Below are 20,768 nucleotides of genomic sequence, written 5' to 3'. Positions count from 1 at the left end.
ATAGCTGTGAAAGCTGTTTTGCATAAGAGAAGGAGAGAGCTCTCCTCCTTCTGTTAATTTCCCTCCTGTTTGTTTTAAGTCATGTGTCACAGACATGAGTTAAACTATTGGCTTTGTCACCTGGCTGCCATGTAGCCTTGGATAAGGGTCACCTCTGCAATAAACTAAAATTTTCACATCTGTCGGACAAAGATGTTAGTTACCATACAGAATGTGTGAGGGGAAATGAACGCCACACACAAAACAACTAATACTGTGTCAAGAACATGGTAAATATTCAAGGAGTGGTAATCATTCTCACTATTATTATCTGATAATTATTTTAGATAAGAGAATCAGAATTTGGAAAAAATTAAGGTGAGTAATGTTGTGGAAATTTAGCATGAGATGTGGTATATTTGGTGACCTTGAAAAACTGGATCTGGAAGGAGCTTTCAAGATTTCTCTACTATTAGAATTTCCTTCTCTCTCAATTTGTCAGAGAATGTTGAGGACATCTTTGTTGAAGAACTGTAGTAGAGTATTCTCCACTTTTAATATTTATACTTATAATTATATTTATATATTTATATTTATACTTTTATTTTCTATATTTATAAAAATCACATTCAAACTTATGAAATCACCAGTTGGCTAGAAATTTTTATATGCGGTCAGGCGCGGTGGCTCAAGCCTGTAATCCCAGCACTTGGGGAGGCCGAGACAGGTGGATCACGAGGTCAGGAGATCGAGACCATCCTGGTCTACACGGTGAAACCCCGTCTCTACTAAAAAATACAAAAAACTAGCCGGGCGAGGTGGTGGGTGCCTGTAGTCCCAGCTACTGGGGAGGCTGAGACAGGAGAATGGCGTAAACCCGGGAGGCGGAGCTTGCAGTGAGCAGAGATTGCGCCACTGCACTCCAGCCTGGGCGACAGAGCGAGACTCCGTCTCAAAAAAAAAAAAAAAAAAAAGAAAAGAAATTTTTATATGCAAAAATTGGTGCAGACGAGAAAAAGTTACGTAAATTAAGAGAGACAATAGTCTCAAAACATTACTATATCATGGATAAACTCCATCATTCACTTGTTGTAAAATATTGCAAGTGAGTAGTGGAGTTTATTCATGATATAGCAAAGTTTTGAGAATATGTATGTTTGCATTTATATTTTTATATTATACATCTTTATATTATACATTATTATATATTAAAATATATTTTAATATTACATTATATATTTATACTTTTAATGCATATATATATATATAAATCACATTCAAACTTATGAAATCACCACTTGGCTTACAATTTTTATATGCAAAAATTGGGGTAGATGAGAAAAAAGTTATATAAAGTAAAGCAAAACAAAACATTACTTTCTCATGGTTAAACTCTATCACTCACTCGTAAAATGTGACACATTTTTCAAAATGCTAAATATGCACATTTAAAATTAAATTTAATTTTTGGCAATTACTGTATAAGAAAAAAGTAATATTGATTGAATTATTTCTCTAAAGAGAAAATACTATAGAGTTTTACCAAAAAAAAAAAAAAAAGCATGCCTTGAGACCTACCTGTTCTCATTTCACATTCTGTAAAGTCTGCTTCAAAATGCCCAGCACAGCTTCCATAATTGAGAACAAATGACATTTTAAAATATGGTACATGACAGCTGAATGAAAAAAATCACAATTAGTAATCTTTAAGCATAATTTTTCTGTGTGAAAAGAGAAGAATCTAATGAGAGTTCCATTAACGACCAAGAGGTCCAACAAAGAAATGAACTTATAACCTTTCTCTGTTAACTCTGCATTATTTTGACATTGGTTATGTAAGATAAGCTTTGCTTTGTACCATAATATTTTATTCCTCTCATTATCATTTAGTGCTTCAAATCATTTATAAACTCGTGGAGATAAGATGAAATATAATGCCTGAAGGGGATAGAGAAGACTTTTTTTTTTCTCTAATGTAATCTTGTTTTCTTTTTCCCTTCAATAGGATGCTAAGTATTGCCTTTACCCTTGGGCAACTGGGAGCTATGCATAAGCCTCTAAATTTAAAAATATCTTGTTAGATTTATATCTGTGAAAATATTAACAACTGTAAATTCTAAAGCCAGGGGGTAACAAATGTTTTTATTGAAATTCTTGTTGATCAAGGGCCTGTGGCTAAAGGAATCTCACTTTTCAAAAACTCTCTCATTGATCAAATCTTAGTCGGACTCCTCTGAACCCTCTTCTGGACTTAACCTTACCTTGGCCCCAGTACTTGCTTGACCCACATAATTAAGTCTTAGTAAAACTCCTGCTAGGCCAGTGACATGGTTTGGCTGTGTCCCCATCCAAATCTCAACTTAAATTATAATAATCCCCATGTGTCAAGTGTGGGGCCAGGTGGAGATAATGGAATCATGGGGGTAGTTTCCACCATACTATTCTCATGATAGTGAATAAGTCTCATGAGATCTGATGGTTTTATAAATGAGAGTTCCCCTGCACAAGCTCTCTTACCTGCTTCTATGTAAGAAGTCACTTTGCTCTTCCTTCCTCTTCCACCATGATTGTGAGACCTCCCCAGCCATGCTGAACTATGAGTCAATTAAACCTCTTTCTTTTACAAATTACCTAGTCTCTGGTATGTCTTTACTAGTAGCCTGAGAACAGACTAATACAGTAAATTGGTACTGGTAGGGTGGGGTGCTGCTGCAAAGATATCTGAAAATGTGGAAGTGACTTTAGAACTGGGTAACAGACAGAGGTTGAAACAGTTTGGAGGGTTCAGAAGACAGGACAATGTAGGAAAGTCTGGAAATTCCCAGAGATCTGTTGAATGGCTTTGACCAAAATGCTGATAGTGATTTGGACAATAAAGTCAAGGCTGAGGCTGTCTGAGATGGAGATGAGAAACTTGTCGGGAACTGGAGCAAAGGTGACTCTTCCTATGTTTTAGCAAGAAGACTGGTGGCATATCACCACTGCCCTAGAGATGTGTGGAAATTTGAACTTGAGAGAGATGATTTAGGGCATCTGGCGAAGAAATTCCTAAGCAGTGAAATGTTCAAGAGGTGACTTGGGTGCTATTAAAAGCATTCAGCTTTATGTATTCACAAAGATATGGTTTGAAATTGAAACTTATGTTTAAAAGGGAAGCAGAGCATAAAAGTTCAGAAAATTTGCAGCCTGATAATGTGATAGAAAATAAAAACCTATTTTCTGAGGGGAAATTAAAGCCAGCTACAGAAATCTTCAGAAGTAACTTGGAGCCAAATGTTAAAGATGAAGACAATGGGGAAGATGTCTTCACAGCCTGTCAGAGGTCTTCATGGCATCCCCTCTCATCAAAGGCCTGGTGGCTTACACAGAAAAAAATAGTTTTGGGGATCAGGCCTAGGAACTTGCTGCTTTGTGCAGTCTCAGGACTTGGTGCTCTGTGTCTCAGCCATGGCTAAAAGGGTCCAATCTAGAGCTCAGATCATTGCTTCAAAGGCTACAAGCCCCAAGCCTTGTGGTTTCCACATGGTGATGGGCCTGCAGGTATACATAAGTCAAGAACTGAGATTTGGGAACCTCCACCTAGCTTTCATGGAATTTATGGAAACAACTGGATGTCCAGGCCAAAGTTTGCTGTGGGATGAAGCCCTTATGGAGAATCTTTGCTAGGGTTTGGAAGAGAAATGTGGGATGAAAGCCCCAACAGAGTCCTGACTGGGACACTGCCTAGTGAAGATGTTGAAAAGAGGGACACCATTCTCCAGACCTCAGAATGGTAGATACACCAACAGTTTGCACTGTGCACCTGGAAAAGCCACAGACACTTACTTCCAGCCCATTAAAGCAGCCAGGAAGAGGTCTGTATCCTGAAAAGCAACAGGAAAAGAGCTGCCCAAGACCATGGGAACCCACCTCTTGGATCAACATGACCTGGATGTGAAACATGGAGTAAAAGTAGATTATTTTGGAGCTTTAAGATTTAACTGCCTTGCTGGATTTTGGACTTGTATGGGGCCAGTAGCCCCTTTGTTTTGGCCAATTTCTCCCATTTGAAATTGATGTATTTACCCATTGCCTGTACCTGCATTATGTCTGAAAAGTAACTAATGTGTTTTTTATTTCACTGGCTTATAGGTGGAAGAGATTTACCTTTTCTCAGATAAGACTTTGGACTGTGTACTTTTGAGTTAATGTTGAAATGAGTTAAGACTCTGGGGGACTGTTGGGAAGGCATGATTGGTTTTGAAATGTGAGCACAAGAGATTTGGGAGGGGTCAGGGGCATAATGATATGGTTTGGTTGTGTCTCCACCCAAATCCCACCTTGAATTGTATTAATCTCCACTTTTCAAGGGTGGGGTCAGGTGGAGATAATTGAATCATGGAGGTAGTTTCCCCCATGCTGCTCTCGTGGTAGTGAATAAGACGCACTATATCTGATGGCTTTATAAATGGGAGTTCTTCTGTACAAGTTCCTTTGCACAGGGGAACTCCTCTTGCCCAATACCATATAAAAGTCTGTTTGTTCTCCCTTTGTCTTTGCCATGATTGTGAGGCCTCCTCAGCCATGTGGGACTGTGAGTCAATTAAATCTGTTTCCTTTGTAAATTTCCCAGTCTCAGGCATGTCTTTATTGGTAGCATGAAAACAGACTAATACCGCCAGTTTAGAGAGAATTTCTTCCCTCCATATCTGATTAAATTTCTCATTCTTCACTTTTGATTCATAAGTCCTAGGCCTGCCTTCAGCATGAATCCTGTTCAGTCAGTTTAGCAAGAATACTCCCTACCCTTGATGTCTTCCTTTAGTGATTTTCATCTGCTGACCCTTGAATCTGCTATTTGGCTATATGGCTATACATCTCCACGTTTTGTATTTGCATTTGGAGTTTATTAACAAAATATCAAAACATCTGCAGAGGAAAGGGGGAGAGTTTTATTTTCCATATAAAAAGAAATCTTCAGATTGGTAAGACACTGCTTTTGGTACAAGGCACCATCTCAATAAAGTCCATTTGTGCAAATGAAGGACACAACCATGTTCAGTTATGATTGATCAACATAGTCAAGCTCTCACTGGATAGTTTCCAAGTCCCAAAATATTAGTCTCTGTCAGGTATTTCTTTCAAACAGCTGGTGGAGGTAGGAGTGGTGTTCCAGCTACAGTTTTGCTTGACATGGACAACAAGAACTGATTTGGCTTGATTATAAAAAGGGAGGTTTCTGTGAAACTTTTACATTACAATGTCTGTCTGAGGAAAAAGAGTAAGTGATTGCTCTCTCACCCAGTCATGATCTCCTGGCTCTGTTTTAACGTTTAGCATCTCTGTTGGCCACAGGTGTCCATTTTTGTCTACTGGTCAGGACACTTTAACAAGGTGAACCGGATTTGTCCGCCCTATTGTTACAGGCTTGACACTTATCATGATAACTCTGAGTAAAGTATTTCTTGCCATTTCAATGTGTCAAAATATATTTTTTCTGCAACAGTGGTAAAACCAAGTATGTAACCAGGTTTGACGCTCTCAAAATCTTAGTTCCTTCCCTTAGATTATTATATCCCATCATTTGATACTTCTATTCATTATTATTAAATTTATATTTTCTTAAACCAGACAAATTAAAATATCTTTAATAAAAAAGTAGCAGACAGACAATTCTATGTGTGGTTAGTAATGACCAAGAGGCACTCAAGAGATTTTCAAAATCAATTTTTTCTTCATGTAATAAAGTATTTATAATATGACCTTTATAGATATATCTATATAAAGTATATATAGATTCTATATATACACATACATATGCAGAATATATACATACATAGAATATACATATGTATATATATAGTCTATATATACACATATATAGAATTTATATATATTCTTTATATAGATATGTATACACATAAAGATTATTATATATATAAAATAATCTGTGCAGTCTCGGAATATCACATATTGTCTATGGGCCCAGCAGCTGCTCTAAACCATCCAATAAACTTACCTGTTTTAAAAAGTATTTAATATTAACAAGAAGATAATTAGCAGAGTTTTTTCTTTCTTTCTTTTTTTTTTTTTAATTCAGATAGGGTCTTATTCTGTCACCCAGGCTGGAGTGCAATGGTGCCATCTTGGCTCACTGCAGCCTCTGCCTCCCGGGCTTAAGCAATTCTCCCACATTAGCTTCCCGAGTAGCTAGAACCACAGATATTTGCCGCCACACTTGGCTAATTTTTCTGTATTTTTTGGTGGAGGCAAGGTTTTGCCATGTTGCCCAGGCTGGTCTCAAACTCCTGGGCTCAACTGATCCAACTGCCTTCACCTCCTGTAATCTCCTGGGATTACAGGTGTGAGCCATCGCAAATGGCAAGTAGAGTATTTTTTTATTGACTTAACTTTTTAGAACTTTCATAGTTAAGCCTGAACATTAGCTAATATGTTGCATGGGATTGGTTTGCAATATATTCACTAATTAAAGGTTCAATTAAATGTTGAACAGCTATATGAAAGTATGTTTTCAAATAAAGTTTTCAATTGAATTAATACATTCATTTATTCATTAAGTAGTCATATCTGGTACTATTATTCTTATTACTAACAGAAAATATAACAAAAATTCTTATTAGAAAATTTTTTATTTTTTTGAGGTAGCTCTGATGTCTTGGTTTCAACACAAGTAAGTATACACAATTAGAGGTGAGTTTTAAAATTTGAGGTCTTATACATTGGCTGTTTTTAAAAAGGACTTGTTATTTATTACCTAAAAAAATGAGACAAGAATATTTTTCTTTTCCTTCATAGTTGATGCTTTCCTTCTACCTCATCAGAAACTTTAACTTGCCTGACGTTATTACTGCATCATGGCTGCACTACACTGTCCTCTGCTCTTAATTGCTCATCTGCATTTCATGACCTTTATAAAACCACACCAGAATCTGTTCTTTGCTATGTTACATGAACAATGCGTTTTTAAAGACTTTCTTATTCACTTTAATTTGTTTTTTGGTCAACTTAATAAAAAAATTACATAAACAAACTAGCCATCTTCAGTCACAAATGTTTTACTTGTATTATTTTTGAAATCCTATGAAAAGTAACATTCATAATACCAAATAAAATAATTACTGGTGTCCTAAGAAGATATTATCATTTTAACAGCCACTTCATGAAGTACTTAATTATAAAAATGCTCAAATTTCAATTTCAAAAGTTTAATTTACTTCTCTGAATTACCATAAACAGTGAATAATAAAGCCTGGACCCCTATTTTTAACTCCAAACTTGGAGAATTTTCTACTCTTTCTTACAAATGTTCTCTCTAAGTCATAGATAGTTAGTGTTGGCACTTTATTATGGTTTTTGTATCTAGGAATCTATTTCTATACACTTCAGAAATGTTCTTACTGTACTTTGAAGAATATTAAAACTGAAACTCAAATGTTGCAACAGTAAATCCAAAAAATATTTAGGTTTAATTTAAGAGTATCTATTTCAACATAGCAAAAAGGATATTTTTAATGTACACTTAAGTGTATATTGATGAAAGTTAGTCCAATATCAAAAATCTTCCACATATATGTACTCTATTAGAGACAGTTGTTTGCTTTAATTATTTTGAATATTTACTCTCATTTGGTCATTAACATTGTGAGATAAATACCATATCTTGAAAATGATTCTTACAAAAAAACAGGTTTATAATATGTATATTTGATCTGCTAAAAATTCATTCAGCCCACCCCTGATTATCAATAGCACCCCTTAATCCATACCTCCCACTGTTCCTTGTTCCAATAAGCTAAGGCAACACTAGCATCTATCTGCAACAAATATGCTCAGAATTCGCTAACAGATTCTGATGAAAACCAAATAGGCAAAGAATAGAATGTGAAGATTGAAGTGGTTTAGATTTCTTTTTTGGCTTGCTACTTCATTCTTGTTAGCCCCCTGCCTGACTCTCATCAAGCTCAGCTCAATTTTATTTAAGCCTTTCGTGTATAGACTGCATTTGTCATCACAACTGATAAAAGCAGACTTTATATGATTTTACTGATTTTGCAACCTTTCTACTGAATTCAATTTGAAGTCAAATCTATTACAACGTATAAAATATGCAAAGAAATACGGCTTCAAAATACAAATTTACAACATTTGGTATTAAACATCTTGAGTGAGAATGAACTGTCTTACTGGGTAGAAGTTGATATTAGTATTGCAAAAATTCGTAAGGCATTTGGACTGGGCCCAAGTTACGTTCAACACTGCATTTGGGGTTGAAATCTCCATTTCAGCCTAGAGCCAACCTTACCTGTGTTTATCACTTGTTTTTTTAAGTCGCACTGAAAACAACCTCAAGTTTCCAAGATTAATCTTCCTGAAAATTTTCAAAGCAGATTTTATCATAAAATATTTATTTTTATTCATGGTTGAATGGAAAGCAAATAAACCACATAGTGCTTTTCAAGTAAATGACAAAGATGCTGTATTCCAAGAATGTACCATCCAGATTAGATCCACTGTGTAATGCAAACATTGGCTTACTAATGAGTGATCAAGTTGGCTTCTTTTATACTTCTTTTTTTTAATGGTTCAAAACTGCTATGAAAAACAAAGTAGTAGAAAAATATATTAGATGCTGCATTGTGAGTGAATGGTTGTATAAAATAGAAAATTACATTGAATAGTTAATGTAGAAAAGAAAAATAATCTTGAAAGAAACATATCAACACTTTTAAGTGGTTGCTAATGAGAGTTCTTACGTATTTTACTGCAAATGTATTTGACTTTCTATTTTCCTAGGAAATATATTTGAGATACTACAATTATTACTTCTCTAACAGACATTTTGAGCTGCTTCTATAAAAACTGATGAGTATTAAAATCAAATTGGCTGGCAAACAAAATGTTAAATGTTGTGAAGGTGATCAAACTAACACTTGATTTTTATAATAAGTAAGGGTTGGATTTGAAACAATCTTATTGCCCAAGCTACTAATGAGAAATGCTGTTGAAATCCTTCATGATTACTCTTGTTTGATTTTCATTTGTATCTCTAAAAGTATCTGAAAGATTGTTGACAATCAAATTTTGAATGTGTCATAATGTTAAATAGTCAATGTCAATCATATGGTATTAAAAAATCCTATATAAACTTAAGTATTTGTTTTTACCCCTTCCCTTCCTGCCTTCCTCCCTTCCTCTTGGTCTTTCTTTCTCCCTTCCTCCCTTCTCTCTCTCTTTCAACCTCTCTTCTTCCTTTCTTCCTTCTTTGTTTCTTTTCTTTCTTTCCACTTCTTGAAATATGAGATTAAAATGAATATATACTCTATTAATATCAAATTATTTTATGCAATATAAGTTGCAGTGGCTAAAATGCTTAAGGTAAGACAAAATCTGAAATAACATTTTTAACCTATTATTTTAATTGTTCATCTCTAAAAAATGTTAACATAAAAATAAATATAAATATAGTTAATATATATAAAATATAGTTTTAAAAATATATACCAATTCAGAAAGAAAATTTATTTTTAAAGCCAGAAATATCTATAGATTTGTATCTATATAGATATTTGCAAATAAATATTGGGAAAAACTTGCACACTAACACTTCTTTTAAAACCTTGTTTTTATTGTCTCTGCTTGATTTTCAGCTCTCCTACTGTCACCATCCAAGGCCTATTTTCTTTTGTCTTGAAGAGATTGCTGTTGCTACGTTCTGTTCTGCACTTCAGATTGAACTTCAGCTATCCCATATCATATTCCATGAGGTCATAACTTCTAGGTGATACATAAGCAATGTGTTGATAGCTAATGTCACATTGGGATAAAGGCAGAAAAAGAAATCACTAAAGTGTTTGATAAAGATCACCTGTTAAAGGAGATATTTTCCCCTTCACTTTAGCAAGATAATGTATTTACGATCGATGTATTTTCTTCTCAAGCTTTCCAGAAAACCAGTCTCAGTCACCTCACCCCCTGCTTTTTCAGTACTTTGTAGATTGAACGTCATGATCATCTTCCTTATGCTCAGCTGAATCCTCTACTGACTTTGTTTAAGTCAATTTCTTCAGTTGTTCCTCTGAAAAGAATGCAATAAATAGCAACTTTCTTAAGCATGAAAAAGAAAGTCTTTATTTGTGAAAATTGACAAAATTAAACAAATTCCCTTAGAAGAAAAATTGTGAGTCATAAGTGCAGGAATGACTGCCACCGAATAGAAGAGTACCAAGTATTAAAAGGCAAACTAGACTTTAGTACACAGATATCTTTTCTTACACAAAACCAGACAATTGCAGGTTTGGACAGCTTATTATATAGTCATTGCTGCCTCTTCAATAACTCATTTTGATATTTTGTAATTTGCCAAAATGTGCCTTTGTGATCCCACGGGCTCTTAACTACTTTGTAATGAGTGTGTATGAACAGATGGAAAATGTTTTCAATTTCAGAGAAAATCACTAATGGATGTCACCAGCTATTAGAAAAGCTCAGGTGGCTCCATTTTCCAAGGAAAGGTATTGTCATAAAACTCTTCATTTTTTAATGAAATGTTTGCTCATTTATATCTAGATGGTAATTTAAGACTTCAAAGTCTAAACAGATTAGAACTATAGTTGGAAATTATTCAGTGTTAAATAGTCTGGAAATCCAATCTCAAGAATCTCACCCGAAAACGGTAATGCCAATTCAGGTCATTTTATTAGAACAACATGAACTACTATAAAAACAATTTCCCTAAAGAAGTAGATAAAGCAATTTAACTAAAAAGTTAAATGTATGCTTGAGCTTTGGTGATGATCCCTTTCCTAAAGAAAAAAGAAGTATGCCTTCTGTCCTCAATTTGCATTCCAAGCAAATGCATCTTCTCAAAGAAAAACACATCAAAGGAATGATTATAACAGAGGTTGTTTCCAAAACATAGTCTATCTTACATTCAAAGATATTTACTAATTTTCCAAAATGCAAAACCATTGGTCTTTTAATTCTCCCCTAAAAGCTCATACCAGTTTCTTTTACAATGCTGTTAGTCTAATATCCTGCTAAACAGACAGGCATACTTCTGACCTAATTAGTTTATTTTAGGTTATTGTTACTATTTTTTTTTTGTCTAATAAAATTGTGGTCAAAAATAAATGCAATACCATCTGTACAATGATTGATCTAGCATGTGTTTATTTACTTGGGGCTCCAAAAACAGGAATTATCCATAGGTAAGTTAGGAATGCATGGAGTTAGTACTTATTTCCTAGGAAAAACAAATTCTATTAATTTTAGGATGTCTTTATGATTCCATTTCTTTCTTACTTGGATATGTGTGTTCAGTATTCAGTATGTATTTCAAATAAGCTCTATCCTCTTATCATGAAAATAGGTAAGCAGACACCACCCAAAATGCTGAAACTATAGATCGCTTTTAGTGTCATGCACATCATAATAGATATGTTTTAATAAAAGTGCTTTAATACAGAAAAAAACTTTTAAAATCTATAGCTCTAAGGGATATGTTTTACGTACATTGAAGATTGTTTGTATTTTATTTCACAATGGTGATAAACACAAACAGTGGCACTTCTAGTGCTGAACTGCAGAGCAGTGGCAATGCAGCAATGTGGCAATAGCAATGTGCGTAAAATGAATCACTATGGCCAGGTGCGATGGCTCATGCCTGTAATCCCATCACTTTGGGAGGACAAGGTGGGCGGATGACGAGATCAGGACTGAGACCATCCTGGCTAATATGGTGAAACCCTGTCTCTATTAGAAATGCAAAATCAAAATTAGCCAGTTGTGGTAGTGGGTACCTGTAGTCCCAGCTACTCGGAAGGCTGAGGCAGGAGAATGGCATGAACCCAGGAGGCAGAGCTTGCAGTGAACTGAGATTGTGCCACTGCACTCCAGCCTGGGCAACAAAGTGAGACTCCATCTCAAAAAAATAAAAAAAAAATAAAAAAAAATTAAAAAAAAGAAAAAAGAAATCACTACTTTTAAAATCAAAATTATTATCTCTTTTGTTAAAACAAAATTACTATCTGTTTTGTTCTCAATGACCTTTATGTACAGATTCACATATTTAATATAATTCCTTAAACAAGACAAATGACATGTACCTCTTTTGGTTATATTTTTTGTTATAGATGCCAGAAAGTTTTCACTTGGGGTTCCATTCTTAAACCAGAGATTGTATATCTAATTTTTCTATGTTCACTCTATACCTTTTATGAGTTGGGTCTGATAGTAGATATTGGTCATATAGTATTTAACATATTTTGTTTAAATTTCAAATGAAATTGCCTTCCATCATTTGTTTATATAGATGCAGTTTTAAGTATAAATGAATTCATTATTCATAATAAGATGGCCTTACTCATCTCATAGTATTTTAAATTCACCAAAGAATAGAATATAAAATAGATAGAAAAATATTGTCATGAAAATGACTCAACATTAAACATAGAAAGAAAAGCTGTGGAAGCAACTTCAAGTTGTCTAATATAGATGCAATTAGAGCCCTTGAAAAAGATGTGGGGCAACAAGAGTAAAAATAGTGAAAGTGATAGGGGCTACAATTTTTCCAAATAAAAATATAACATCCACACATAATTTCAGCAAACACCAAGCAAAGAAACATGAAGAAAAACTTCAAGTCATGTTCTGAGTTATTATGTAAAGAGGAGTGAAAATACTAGGGTGCTAGCACATTTCTTGTGAGAAACAACACAAGTGAGAAGACTAGAGAGCCATGTTCCTCAGCCTTTCCTTTGTTATCACCCTCATCCAGACATTTTAAATAATTGTTTCCTTAATCACTTCCACCTGATTAAATTTCAATACTGAAGATACTGTTTATGTACTGTGTTTCAATAGTGTTTTTGTTCTGTGTTTCAATACTGTTTATGTACCGTGCGTCTTTTGAGGGCTAAAAACTACTGTAATGTGATTTTTATCCCCTCTTTCCAAAAATTCTATTTTCACTTCCTTGATGATGATACTGCCCTTGAGGATACATGCAGTGAACATCTTAATAATGGAGGGGGCTATCCACCAGGAATTCTATACCCAGCAAAATTCTTTCTGTTATATGTCTCCGTGTGAAGAGACTACCAAACAGGCTTTGTGTGAGCAATAAAGCTTTTTAATCACCTGGGTGCAGGTGGGCTGAGTCCAAAAAGAGAGTCAGCAAAGGGAGATAGGGGTGGGGGCCATTTTATAGAATTTGGGTAGGTAATGGAAAATTAGAGTCAAAGGGGGTTGTTCTCTGGTGGGCAGGGGCAGAGGTCCCAAGGTGCTCAGCGGCAAAGCTTCTGAGCCAGAAGGAATTTCACAAAGTAATGTCATCAATTAAGGCAGGAACCAGCCATTTTCACTTCTTTTGTGATTCTTCAATTGCTTCAGGCCATCTGGATGTACATATGCAGGTCACAGGGGATAGGCTTAGCTTGGGCTCAGAGGCCTGACATTCCTGTCTTTTTATATTAATAAGAAAAATTACAAAAAATAGTGTTGAAATGTTGGGGCAGCAACAATTTGTGGGGGGGTAGTATAGGGAGATAATGGGCAATGTTTCTCAGGGCTACTTCGAGTGGGATTAGGGGTGGTGTGGGAACCTAGAGTGGGAGAGATTAAGCTGACGGAAGATTTTGTGTTAAGGAGTGATATTGTGGGGTTGTGAGAAGGAGTATTTATTGTATAGAATGATTGGTGATGGCCTGGATATGGTTTTGGATGAGTTGAGAAACTAAATGGAAGACACAAGATCCAAATAAGAGAAGGAGAAAAACAAGTATTAAAGGACTAAGAACTGGGAGGACCCAGGACATCTAATTAGAGAGTGCCCAAGGTGATTCAGCATAATTACTTGCTTGGTTGGCAAGTTTTTTTGCTCTATCCTTGAGTTTCTTTATGTTGTCATATACCAGACCAGATTGATTTGGGTAAAAACAACCCTTTTGATCAAAAAATATACAGATACCTTTTTTTTCTCTCTCTCTCTTTTTGTTTTGTTTTGTTTAGCAATGAGTAAGTTGAGGCCTTGATGATTTTGTAGGAAAGAGAAATGCAAAGCCAGCAATTGTTTGTCAAAAGATTAGAAACGGCTAGGAGAGAGTGAGTAAGATTGACAGTGTGGTAGAAATAGCTGGGGAGAGGTAGAGGATGGCATAAAAATGGGAAGGAGAATAAGAGTGAGCATAAAAGTAAAAAATAAGACTTCATCAGGGTGAAAGTATTAGAGGGTACCCTGCCAGCAAAAGTTATTCACTTTAAGAAGGAGTTAAGAGTGGTGGTTTGGGGACAGCACCAGAAGATATCAGCTGTGATGGCTTGGGGAAACAGTGTAAACCAGAAATGTAAACAAGAGCAGGGCATTTATGAGCAGTTAAGAATAGTGACTAGGAGTATGACTAGAGAGAAGGCAGTAGGGATGACAAGTTTTTGGGATGCAGTCCAAGTTGGACTAGTGGCTGGAATGAGACTGGGGCCTAATAAAAAGGAGCATCCATACAGGAGCTCAAAAGGGCTGTATCCTGTAGCATCCTGAGGACAGGCCCGAATTCTGAGAAGGGCAAGTGGTAAAAGTATTGTCCAGTCCTTTTTAAGTTGGAGGCTGAGCTTGGTGAGGTGTGTTTTTAAAAAGTAAAATCCATTTTACATTTCCTGAAGATTGAGGATGGTAAGGGATACGAAGGTTCCACTGAATACCAAGAGCCTGAGAAATTGCTTGCATGATTTGACTAATAAAGGCCAGTCCATTATCAAACTGTGTAGAAATGGGAAGGCCAAACTGAGGAATTATGTCTGACAGAAGGGAAGAAATGACCTTAGTGGCCTTTTCAGACCATGTGGGAAAGGCCTCTACCCATCCAGTGAAAGTGTCTACCCAGATCAAGAGGTATTTTCATTTCCTGACTTGGGGCATGCAAGTAAAGTCAATTTCAGTCGGGGAGTAGGTAGGAGTGACTGATGAGAAGGAGAAAAATTGGCCATGAGGGATAGGAGTTGGAATGCCAACTGCTTCTTTAGCTTTCTTATTAGTAAAAGCGTTGCCTTGAGTGATGGGATCTGATGCCTTTGATGGCCTTTGTAGTGATGATTCCAGCTTCCTTTGAAAGTAAAGCAGCCTTGAAAAGGGTTTTTATTAAAGAGGCATTACTGATGGAGGACCTTGTGTAGCAAGGAAACATTTTTCAGTCCATATAACAGCATGGTGGTGCAGGGTATGGAAGGCATATTTAGAGTCAGTATAAATATTGACATGTAGTCCCTTTGCAAGAGTGAGGACTCAAGTTAAGGCAATGAGTTCAGCTTGCTGAGAGGTAGTAGAGGGGAGCAGAGTGGTAATCTCAATTATAGATGTGGAAGACACTATAGCATAGCCTGTTTTTGCTGGTGAGTGGCGATTAGGCCTGGTGGAACTGCCATTGATAAGCCAGGTGTGATTAAGGTGAGGAACAGGAAAGAAGGAAATATGGGGAAATAGAGTGAATGCCAAGTGTATCAGAGAGATACAGTCATGGGGATCAGGTGTGGTATAAGGAATAATGTAGGGGCCAGCCTAAGACAGTAAGGTCAACTTGTTTGGACAGAAAGGCTACAGGGCATGGTCCCAGCTCTTGTGTAAGAATTTTGACAACACAGCCTTGTACTTTGACTCTGTGTAATAAAATGGGTTGGGATCAGTTAGGGAAAGCTAGTGTGGGAGCAGCTTCTAGGGTTGTTTTTTAAGGAATAGAAATGGGAGTGGGAAAAAGATTTAGGATCTATGGGGTCAGCAAGGTTTCTTTTTGTGAGTTTATGTAATGGTTTAGTGAGGATGGTAAAACTAGGTATCCAAAGGTGGAAGTACCTAACCATGCGTAGGAAGGAAAGAAGTTATTGTTTTGTAGAAGAGGTTGAGGTTCGAGTGATTAGCTGGACATGATCAGTAGGGAGAGCACATTCGCATTTATGAAGAATTGTGTGGCGATAGGTAACATATGAGGAAGAAATTTGGGCTTGACTGAAGTAATGGGGGCTGTCCATGAAGCCTTGCAGTAGTACAGCCCAGGTAATTTGCTGAGCTTGATGGGTGTCAGGGTCAGTCCAAGTGAAAGCAAAGAGATGAAAGCAAAGAGATGCCAGGATGAAGGGTGTAAGGAATAGTAAAGAAAGCATGTTTGAGATCCAGAACAGAATAATGGATTTTGGAGGGGTTGTGGAGGGAGGTATTGAGGACAGAAGAGTATGTGGGTTTGGCACCATGATGTTGATAGGCAAAATAATTCGGCTGGTAAGGTGCAGATCCTGAACTAACCTGTAAGGCTTGTGTGGTTTTTGGACGGGTAAAATGAGGGAATTTTAAGGAGAGATTATAGGCTTTAAAAGGTCATTCTGTAACAGGTGAGTGATAACGGGCTTTAATCCTTGCAAAGCATGCTGTGGGATGAGATATTGGTGTTGTGCAGGGTAAGGGTGATTAGGTTTTAATGGGATGGTAAGAGGTTCATGATCGGTCACTAAGGAGGGAGTAGAGGTGTCCCATACTTGTGGATTAAGGTGAGGAGATACAAGGGGAGGATGCAAAGGAGGCTTTGAACTGGGGAAAGGGGTGGCAATGAAGTGTGGCTGTAGCCCAGGAATAGTCAGGGAAGCAGATAATTTGCTTAAAAAGTCTCGGCCTAATAAGGGAACTGGACAGGTGGGGATAACTAAAAAGGAGTGCATAAAAGAATATTGTCCAAGTTGGCACCAGAGTTGAGGAGTCTTAAGAGATTTAGAAGCCTTATCATCAATACCCACAACAGTTATGGAGGCAAGGGAAACAGGCCCTTGAAAAGAAGGTAATGTGGAGTGGGTAGGATCTATATTGATTAAGAAGGGGAAGGACTTACTTTTCACTGTAAGCATTACCCAAAGCTTCTGTGATGGTCCAGGAGGCTTCCAAGGTGATTGGGCAGCATCAATCTTCAACTGCTAAGCTGAGAAGATCTGGGAAGGAGTCAGTGATAGAGCCTTGGGCCAGAGTTCCAGGGGCTCTGGGAGTGGCTGCTGGGCAAGTTGGACAGTCTGATTTCCACTGGGGTCCTGCACAGATGGGACATAGCTTAGGAGGAATCTCGGGCTGCAGGCATTCCTTGGCCCAGTGGCCAGATTTCTGGCACTTGAAGCAAGATCCTGACGGAGGAAGTCCTGTAGGAATGCTTTACCACTGTGGCTTAGGTGTTTTGAAGTTCTTGTGTGCTGGAGATATGGCTGGGGTTTCTCTCACAGTGGAGGCAAGGAATTGCAACTCAGAAATATGTTGCTACTTGGCTGCCTCTACTCTATTATTGTACACCTTGAAGGCGAGGTTAATAAAGTCCTGTTTTGGGTTTGAGGGCTGAAATCTAATTTTTGGAGCTTTATTTAATGTTGGGAGTGGATTTGGTAATAAAATGCATATTGAGGATAAAATGGCTTTCTGACCCTTTTGGGTCGAGGGCTGTAAAGCATTTCAGGAGTGCTGCCAAACAAGCCATGAACTGGGCTGGGTTTTTATATTTGATGAAAAAGAGCCTAAATGCTAACTGAGTTGGGAGAGGTCAAATAAAGAAAAAGGAGCATTAACCTTGACTGTACCTTTAGCTCCAGCCACCTCTTTAAGAGGAAATTGTTGGGCAGGTGGGGGAGGACTAGTTGCAGAATGAAACTGTAAGCCAGACCAGGTGTGAGGAGTGAAGGTGACAGAAGGATTATAGGCTGGGGGAGCAGAGACTGAGGAAGACTTGGAGCCTGATTCAGCCTGGCAGGGAGCGACCTGAGGAGGAGCAGTCTGGGGAGGAAGGAAGAGGTCAGATGGGTCGGTAGGAAAGGAAGGTTGAAAAGACTCAGTGATGCTTGGGTTTGGGACTGAGGGGACAGACAAGAAGGAAAAAAGGAGGATTTGGGACAAGTCACATTGGAAACAGAGACTAGGGAGGGACCGATGTATAAAATAATTCCTGGACGTCAGGCACCTCAGACTGTTTGCCCATTTTACAACAAGAATTACCTAGATCTTGTAGGATGGAAAAATCAAAATTGCCATTTTCTGGCTATTTAGAACCATTGTTGAGTTTGTATTGGGGTTAAGTGCCATTGCAGAAGAAAATAAGGGGTTTAAGTTTTAGGCCGGGTGTGAGTTGAAGAGGTTTTAAGTTCTTGAGAACACAAGCTAAGAGAGAAGAAGGAGGAATGGAGGGTGGAAGGTTGCCTATAGTGAAGGAGGGAAGTCCAGAGAAAAGAGAGGGTAGAGACACAGAGAGAAGGTCCGGGGGGGGGGGTGCTTGCCCCCCAGGAAGGTGGTGCTTGCCACTAAGGGTGAAGGATCAAGGCAGACATCCCCACGGTGATCAGACACCTCTGAAACGTGGGTGAATAATCAAGCACATGTCCCCGCAGTGATTAAACACCAAGGGAAGACTGTCTTCCTGAGTCCGTGCTTGGCGCCAGAGGTTTGGATTCATGGATAAAGTGCCTCTCCTCTGTTTCTACCAGAAAAGGAAAGGAACTGAAATTAAGAGAAGGGAGAGACTGAAGGATGGAGCCAAGATTGAAAGGAGAAGGAGGTTGAGGGATAGTGAGAGAGGTTGGAGAAGACAGTAAAAATAGTCCGCTTACCCGATTTAAAATTGGTGAGATATTCCTTGGGCTGGTTGGTCTGAGGACCAGGTCGTAGGTGGATCTTTCCCACAGAGCAAAGAGCAGGAGGACAAGGGATTAATCTCCCAAGGGAGGTCCCCTAATCTGAGTCACAGCACAAAACGTTACGTGCATCTGTGTGAAGAGACCAGCAAACAGGCTTTGTGTGAGTAATAAAGCTGTTTATTTCACCTGGGTGCAGGCAGGCTGAGTCTGCAAAAAGAGTCAGCGAAGGGAGACAGGGGTGAGGCCGTTTTATAGGATTTGGGTAGGTAGCGAAAATTTACAGTAAAAGGGAGTTGTTCTCTGACAGGCAGGGGTGGGGGTCACAAGGTGCTCAGTGGGGAGGCTTCTGTACCAGGAGAAGGAATTTCACAAGATAATGTCATCAGTTAAGGCAGGAACTTGCAATTTTCACTTCTTTTGTGATTCTTCAGTTGCTTCAGGCCATATGGATGTATATGTGCAGGTCACAAGGGATATGATGGCTTAGCTTGGGCTCAGAGACCTGAAATTTTCAAAAATCAAAGTCATAATAAGTACTATTTTAGACACACAGGAAAGGCTGAAAGGCTTTATCCCCAGTACTGCAATAAATATTAAAGGAAGAGCAGAAGGAAGATAATACCACATCAAAATTGGAATCTACAACAAGGATTGAAGCATAAAAAAATGGTAACTGCATTTGAAAATATGAAGACTTTCCACTTTTTATTTACATCTCTTTGAAAGATAATTGACTATTTTAAGAAAACTAGTAAGATTATTTTTTGAGGTTTAGAATTTAACTTCAGTAGAAAAATATAGAAAATGAATGTTAATGACCCTTAACAATAATAACCATTAATTATTTATATGAATAGAAAAAGATGATGTGATGATGTAGTGATCATAATGGGTGTAGGTAGGCATTTTTGTTGGAATAACAAAGTTTTCTTTGAAGAGCTGAAGAAGTTGACCATAGAAAATTTCTAAGGTCAGGGCATTGAGGCAGAAAAAAATAGTTAGTACGAAGGTGATTTTAAAAATCTATAGAGTCAGACTATAGTGTAATAAGTTGTGGTAGAGTGATACAAAATGTGGTTAAAAATGTAAGCAAAAGTCTGAAATTCCTTGCAGCCCAGTAAAAGGAGTTTATATTTTACTCTGATTATAGGAGTCAGTCAATACAAGAATCTATCCAGAGTAGTTAGATGGTCTGATTTATATCATTAACGATAACTAAGTCTTCAATGCATTGAATTCTGACAACATTGAAATCTGTCAAGCTTTCTCCTGCATATTTTCTAAACCTTCTCAAGGCTTCTACTCTAGAAAGGGAGAAAGACAAGATTAAATACTGCATTTGATAATGTTTTAAGACATTACTTATATGAGAACAGTGCTAACAAGATCTACAGTCACTCTTGAGAGACCATGAAAATTTTCCAGAAGTAATAATTGAGCTAAAATCAGAATGATAATTAGGTACCAACAATAGACAAAGAATGCAGGTTGTGGGGAGTGTTCAAGGCAAGAGCAGAAATATTTAATACATCTCTGAAATTGAAAGGACCTTGTCTTGAAGATAAAGAAAAAAAAGAATAAACAACTGGTAAGTAGTAATTAGACATTTAAGGGAATATTATTTCAACATATCTCATTATTATGATATACTTAATGGTGTCATAACAACATGGTTTAATTCTAAACATATGCATTATTACATCTAAAAAGCACATTGTCTTATCTTCCTGTCGATTATTATATTCATTAATCAACTGCTTGAGAATGTGACAATCGTTTATTGCTGTGACTCCAGTACTAGTATATAGCTTTAATATTAAAATATTGCACTCTATGCCATAGCCTTATGACATGGTCAAATCTAGCTCATCTATTCTGTTTAAGCAACTTGTTACTTTAGCACAGATTATCACACGACACAAAAATACAATATTAATTACCCATTAGACAGCACAGATAATCTAATATACTTACTTGTATTTTTGGGTAAGACTTAATAAATCTTAGTTAAAATTGGCATAATATAATAGCATATGTTTTCTTCCATGTACCATATTCACTATTTTTTACTGGTCTGTACTTTTCTGCTCTCATAGCCTTAGCCTCTACAGCTTATTTTTTAAAAAAATTATGTTAAAAATATTTCTAATGAT

The 20,768-nt window shown here is 37.1% G+C and overlaps 1 long non-coding RNA gene across 1 annotated transcript; it reads right to left on the bottom strand.

Moving 5' to 3' along the window:
• Positions 1-7,760: 7,760 nt before the first annotated feature.
• Positions 7,761-16,933, bottom strand: LOC117086388. Its single transcript, XR_004438317.1, has 3 exons — positions 16,842-16,933; positions 9,845-10,054; positions 7,761-8,571 (listed from the first exon to the last, which is right to left on the bottom strand). It is a non-coding gene; the product is annotated as an uncharacterized LOC117086388 (long non-coding RNA).
• Between the last annotated feature and the right edge of the window lie 3,835 nt (positions 16,934-20,768).

Source organism: Trachypithecus francoisi, unplaced genomic scaffold, assembly GCF_009764315.1.
Source record: "Trachypithecus francoisi isolate TF-2019V2 unplaced genomic scaffold, Tfra_2.0 Lachesis_group1, whole genome shotgun sequence".
In the NCBI taxonomy this organism is placed as follows: domain Eukaryota; kingdom Metazoa; phylum Chordata; class Mammalia; order Primates; family Cercopithecidae; genus Trachypithecus; species Trachypithecus francoisi.
This window is presented reverse-complemented; position numbering and strand designations above follow the sequence as displayed.